Here is a 7670-nt window from a genome sequence, read left to right on the forward strand (position 1 = left end):
ATCCTGTGCGAGAACGACCTCTGGTGGACACTCGCTCATAATCAGGCCCACTAACGACTATGAACGTAGTCCAGATAGCTCACACACTCGACAATTTTAAAATGTGAACAGATTTTAAAAATGTGGTTGACCAGAGACATTAGCCTGAAGATCTGAAGGTCCCGGGTGTCGGAAGTAAATAATCGTTTTAAAGCAACAGTGCTTAGGCCTATATTCGTCAAAAAAAAAAAAAAAAAAAAAAATTATCATCAAGAGCAGTTGTCATAGGCTACTATAACTTAAACTAATTTCTAGATAATTATGTAAGCTACTATAATACGCAGATAAAGACCAGTGACAGGCTAGATAATGGAGTTATTTGCAACACTTGTTTTAGATTGAGAAAGGACATGTAACAATAAAAGAAGAAGAAGACGAAATACAGGGCGAGATTTGTAGAAGTAGAATCACTGCTTGTGATTTGCCTAAGCAGCAATGATAACAATAATTTATGGAGAAACGTTCTGTTATTAAATAGGCCTGTAAAGGGGTTACAGAATATTTGATTACAACAACTCCATAAGGGGATAGAGGAGGGAGTGGGGACATTATGTTGTTATTGTGGGAGAGAGGTCATGTGGTTGTATTACATGTTTGTATGACTCAGCAGAAAGATGTCATAATTGAAAATGACCAGTGCATCTGTGAGTCTTATGCAGCAGATTAAAAAGGAGCCTGAAGGTATAAAAAATACATATAAAGAGACATCGCTTAATCTGTATGTAACTCTAAGTGATGGATTTATGATAGCCTAATACTTTAAAAGCATCACTGAAGTGATTACAGTGCACTGAAGACTGCTTTATTTTTTCTTGAACATGTATTTTTCAGGTGTGGCTGCAAAATGAACCATTATGCAACAAAACACATCTTGTGTTGCGTATTTAAAGTCAGACATCAGATCTTGCCAGGAGCACCTCAGCAGGACAGCAGCAGGTCTACTGGACCCCTCTGGTACTTTCAATGTTTTGGCCCTCTCAGCTGTTCGGACCTGTCTGAGTGCCAGCTGGGACGTGTAGAGGCAAGAGAGCCACAATCCAAGAGAGCAGGTCCAGGCCACGGGGCATCCAAAAGGTCAGGGATTTGCGTCATATCCATTGAACGCTGAATGAATGGACAACCGGCTCTCCGTGGTGATGTGCTAATCAGCAGTGCATTGATAATGAACAGACAGAAAACGATTCAGAGAACGAACAACGCGGGAGATTGGCAGGAGGGGACAGAAAAGGTGCAAAATGTTCTGGGGTGCTGCAGGGATTTTGAAGAAACAAAATGTCTGCAGGTTAACAATCACTTCAATACCAGCCTGCAATCAAAGGCAGAAACAGTAACAATACGCTGAGAACTGAGACATTTTGTTCAAACTTAAAAGGCTGCATAGTTGTGATAGTGATGCAGTGAAACATATAGTTCACCTTATTCCTGTGACTCCTGGGATTCCTTTGACATTTTAGTTAAGGTTTGAAAAATAGCTACAAGCTAAAATACGATTTGTTAAAATAGTCAGGAAGGAAATTAAGCATTAAAGAGGAAAAGTGAGAAAAATAGGACTAGGGACACACATACACATACAGAACCCTATACACCTTAATAGCACAAGTACTTTTTAAAAGATGTATTTTTGGGATTGTTAAGCCTTTATTGTAGAGACAGGACAGAGGATAGGATTGGAGATTGTCAGGGACAGAGAGATAAAGTGGGGAATGAAATGAGGGAAAGTATCCAAAGGACGGGTTTGAACCCAGACCACCCGCTTGGTAGACTACAGCCTCTGCACATAGGACACGCAAACTAACCGCTCATCCACCATTCCCCCCCCATATAGCACTTACTTTTAATGGCACAAACAATACCTGATAAAAATGAACATGCATACTTAAAAACACATTTAATTGTCAATGTATCAAGTCAAAAATGATAAATGTCAGTCAGGTTACCCACTTCACAGGATTTCACTTGTGACTAAAGTGAACTGTTTGCTGGTTCGACTGCTTTAGTTAGTTAGTTTCAAAATTCAGTCTATATATAGGCCTATGAATGGTCACTTTTAATTTACACCTGCGTTTACTTGGTGGATATTTTTCAAAGGAAATCTAGTTAATAAGCATTTTTGTAGAGATATTTGAAAGTGCGGTAGGAGCTAGGGATGTAAACAGGGATTTTAATTTAAGATATCTTATCTTATATTAGGTTGAATTGTATCTTCCAACACCTTATTCCCCTTGGGGACAATAAAGTCTAAAGTCTAAAGTCTTACACATTTTATCCTGACATCTGTTTTTTTTTCTGTTGCAATAATGCAATGCTGCAAGTGCTGCAGATTCTCCTTGCTTTAATCACATACAAAACACAGATTACAAGCTAAGCATGTGTCTATTTCTAACAGACATTCTGCTTTCTCATTTGTTGCTATGTAATTAGTTGCCATGTAATATCCTGTGCTGTTGGTTATGCAAGCGCCCTCTCTCTCTCTTCCTCCCGATTTTCACTGCTGCAGTTTGGTTTCCTGGCGGCTTTGTTCCACTGCTCTTGGAAAGCCACAAAGAATTCCTGAGGATGCCAGTCAAGCTCCAAACCCATTCACTTAAGTGACTGAATAAAACCTGCAGGTGGAGAACAGTCCATGCAGCCGGACGGATAGACTGTTGGGAGGGAGAGGATGTTTTGGCTCTAATTAATCAAAACTCTATTCAGTCTAGTTCCACTTTCAAGCAGCTCCCACAGACGCACAGGTCAGCTTGGCACCGCATGAAGGCTTGCATAACTGGAGCAGAAGTGACTTCTATTCAGCAAACTTTCCCCAGATTCTGTCCCAGTTGCATAACAGGTGGAGCTGCAAGCAGTGAAGGGGTTGAAGTCTTAACACCAGACCATAGGGAAATCTGACTCAAAATAAAGTTTTTTATAAAGTAAGAGGTACATGATTTTAAACGGTTACAAGTGCAACCGAGGGATGGAGGACATTCTTTTTATAGTCAGTTATGTACATTTGTTTCTATAATATTTCTACTACAGCCAAAACCACAAACACAGGAGCATGTTTATGGTGATTGCGTTTGATTTGAGAGCAGGTGTTTCAAATCTCTGCCACTCTCATGTGGTGATATGAGTAAAAAAAAAACACTTTCAAAACACAGTTCAGTTTAATACAAGGTGAGAACTCTTGTTTCCCAATGATAGAACCTGCTGAAATAAAGGTTAAATAAAAGGCTTAATAACACTGATAACTACAACATCAATAAAATAATATGTAGTTAGATAAAACATGTATGACATTGTCCATAAAAACTTTAACATAAGTATGTATTTGTAAGGAGCCATGACAGAGCTGTTGTATTGATTCAGATATATAAGTGTAACAAACGAATGTGCAGTGAATACTTATCTGGTTTAGAATCCTAAAGTTAATGCTTTCCTTCACCTTGCTGAATTAATCATTCATTCGTTTTTTTGATGCGTTACCGAATAATGGCTGTTGCAGAATAAAGGTCAGAAAATGGCTTGGAATATTTTAATTCTTATCAAAACATTTTTTGAAATCAGGTTTTCTTTTTTTCAAATAGAACACAGTTCTGTAAGAAGGAGGCTGCATGTTATGTGTGGGTGAATCTATGCACAATTTCAGCTGTTTGTTATGTTACCCGGAAGGCAGGCTGGACAATGGGTGCAGGATCTTGTGCACTCCATCTTACCCTTGATAGCATCAATTCATTCAGTGTATGTAGGTAGTTGAAAGGAAGTTGTAAACATACAATTGACATATTCTAACTTCATCAATTTGTGGTAGAAGAGCTCAAGAACTCAAATGAATGGGACTCAGCATTTTCCTGTTGTCACAGACAGCAACAACTATTCATCAGTTGTTGGATAGCTCAGAGTAGTGCGTGCCCAAACTGGAGAAATCTAGCCTACAGAGGAGAAGTATGCCAGAGTGTTTCTGAAATGCTCTTGTTGTGGAGCTCTTGTGACATAACCCACCATGTTGCATGCAGTCCAAGTGTGACAAGGGAAGGTTGTCTGAGGGAACAGAGTATGACCTCAGTTTTGTCCTTGTTGAAAAAAGGAGACATTGTCTTCGCAGCCTGTCTTAGAAGAAAGTGAGGAACCCACACAATGTTCCTTGAACAAGCTCTAAGGACAGTGGGGAGCCTCTGTGTGAAGATGTTGTCGTACAGATTGGTGTTGGTCTTTCTCTGAATTGTGCTGACCTTTTCAAATGCCTGGGTGCTGTTTTACGTCATCAAATCAAAGATTCAATTCAGAAAAGTTTGCTGTTATTCTGTTCACAGAACAAAGAGGGGGACTGAACTTTGAGGCATCGTGTAACAAAATAAGTCCAAATATCATGAAAAGTCTGAATTCCTGCTGTTAATCCCCACAATACTAAATTAGTTTCAAAAATGCGTTCATTATGATTATGCCATCTATCTATATACTGTAGGTTTGTTGATGTCATGATAACCCCAATTCACCCATTCCTATAATCGTGGATGAGTTTTTTTTGTCTGTCTTGAATACAATTGGTTGGCATGTGTTTATTTTTTACATTATTCTTTTTAATTGTTATACTTTCATTTTCCAATTAACTTCTTATATATGACTTTTTCCTACATGATTTGGTCTATTAAAAAAAGTCTAATGCATAAGATGGCGTCACTGAGAATAAAATTACATAAATAGAGAAATGTTTTTTTTAGGAAACTAAAAAAATAATACAACTAATTTAGCAAATAGAACAACTAATACCCATTTTTTCCTCATGCTAAATTAAGTGCTCGATTTAACAAATTTTGTCATGACTTTTTTAGATTCAATACATTTTTTCTTCTTTCATTTTGTAAAATAAATAATTGGGCTACTGTAGAGCTACTGTACAAGATCATATACGGATTATGAGTAATTCACTGACCCCCTTCAACGCTTGTTCCCAGGCTGCAGTGAGGATCCACTGACATCCCTGACTGAGGACTGACATTAACAGGTGCTGTAGACCAGTGTAGGATTAAAGAACTCGGACCGCATATACTATCACATCACATTCTTATGAATCCACATTTCAAATCTTTCCCCCCTGACTCATAGAGGGCACAGGGGTTAATGACTGACTGTGACATTATGCCAGTTTTCTAAGCGACACTCCATCAACATTTATCAGTAAAGTCATCACACTTCCCAATGGCAGCATTGTTGGTTTTGCCATGCTGGTTCTGTCCCTCTTTGGAATATGTGCATCATTATTTCAGGATATTTTCACGCTTGTGTGTGTTTTTTACTCACATGGCTGGTGCATCTGTGGTGTTTACCCTATCGTTCAAGGGCCTAGGGGGGAAACTTTACATGCAGGCTGAGTATTGCTGGAGAGAACCTACTGAGTTATCACTGGTGTTTGGAAGAAAACACTTTCAGACAGGGAAAGTGTCTCTTCCTCTTCTCACCCTGACAAACACACACACACACACACACACACACACACACACACACACACACACACACGCACACACACACACATGCACACACACACACGCACACACACACACACACACACACACACACACACACACACACACACACACACACACACACAGGCACACACACTGAAAAACCTAGTAGGATTGAGTGTCCCTCTAAAGCATTTGTCTAGGCTATCAGTCTGGAGCCTTGTGGCTGGTCTCCCTCTCCCCTCTCTTTGCAGACTTAGTTCATGACCTGTTATGTAAGTCTGACCATTAACCATTGTACTGGATAGAAATACATCATTTTAAATAAATAAAAAAAGACCAATTTCACTTTTTCTTATAAAAAATGTAATCACAACTATGAACACCTCTGACAACAATAATTTTTCACAGTGAAAATTAAAAGGTCACACATTTCCTTAAGTAAACAAACAATGTAAAGAGCTGGTATAAAAAACAAAGGCCTTCTTCACAGCAATAATTTAAAAAAGTAAGAGAATTGTTATAGCCTACTACAAATTCCCCAGGTGGAGCAGAGTCTGATAACTGCATCATAACTTTGACAAGTTTAAAAGCCAAGAAACGCATTACCTTTCAGGATTTTGTAACACTGTTTAATATGCAGTTACAGGCATACAGCCACCACAAAGGCTGAATAGAGGCCTAGTGGATCTAAGGCCATAGTTAGACCCTAGAGTGCAGAATATTTACCATATAGGATAGCTTATCTAATAAATTGGTACTACTCCATAAATTGCAGTAAATAAAATTAATCTAAGATGCAGTAAGTAAGCTACTTGTGGTGTATACTCAAAACAATGAATTTTCACTTAGTTGTTCTGCGAAATGTAATTGTTGTCGGAACTCAAGGTATCCTGTTCAACATCCCTGTTGTCATGACAGCTTGACCAGCAACATCTGGAGTAGTGGGCCACAATCACAGCATTCTGTCTAAACCGGAAAATGCACACCAGACTACGTTACTGTAGTTAAGTTATTCAAGAAAGACTGTCGACGTTGTTGAAGTCATGTTCAATTAAATTGTTGTTTGTACTAAAAAGTAACACTTATTTTCTGTTGCATGTTTTTCCCACAGTGCATGTGTACACTGGCTTGTTATACAAAGCAAATTCATTTTATTATGTTTGTTGTGACAAACGATTTATACATATAAAAGGTTACATATAGGACCTTTAAAAAGAGACAAAAAGACAATTCAACCTGAACTTTCGGGGTTCTTAATTTGTTTAGTTAGTTGGGGACTTTTAGTTTATTTTGGAGTTATAAAGGGATTGATTAAAGGGATATTTTTGTTATAATTAAATTGTTTGGTGACGCAACACTCCGTGTGGGGTATACATCACTTTGGGGATTTCACAAACAAATATAAAATAAGTACTGGGATAAACTGTGTTGGGTTAAATGTATTCATTTTTGGGGTTCATTTAACTCACGATAATTTAAACTAATTAGGTTAATTTTCCGGACGAATCCCTGGTGAAATTTAATACTGATTGTAAAAGGTCAAGTGTTACATGCTTCCATCTGTTCTATCACACAGTTATTGCAGGGTAATCACCGATGGTTTCATCTGCATTTTGTTTCTACTGGGACTTGGTCTAAAATGTCGTTTTACGTACAGTAACTTAATGTGTTTATTTGGCATGTGGTCTGTTGAATAGAGAATTCTGTTAAATAAAGAAAAAAACAATTATTTGAGTAACAGAAACATAATCTGCAACTATTTTGATAATAATTAATCGCTTAAGGCAGCTTTTTTTTAATGCACTTTTGCATTGGCTTAATTTTTAAACACCAGAGGTTTTTCCTAGTCTAAATTCCAGAGTCACAGTAGAGACAAATCATTCAAAGTTATTTGATAACCAACCTGCTGTAGATCTTTCCAACTGGCAGAGGGCCTGCTGAGGTCATGTGGCAGGTTGAACTTAAATCCTTGTTGTTATGGGGTCCCTCTGGACACAGGGATCTCCCCTGTTTATCTGGCAGCAACTCTGCAAAAGAAAGGTGAGCTGCTGACACCTTGGCTGAGGGCCGTTAAATAAATCAAAAGATCATGGATACCTCATCAACTCTGCAGTGGCAGTGCAGAGGCCAGAATAGTCTGCAGTAATAGAGTCTAATAGCTTGGCACTATTTAAATCCCCCGTAGGTTAA

The sequence above is a fragment of the Labrus mixtus genome, chromosome 7, assembly GCF_963584025.1.
Source record: "Labrus mixtus chromosome 7, fLabMix1.1, whole genome shotgun sequence".
NCBI lineage: Eukaryota > Metazoa > Chordata > Actinopteri > Labriformes > Labridae > Labrus > Labrus mixtus.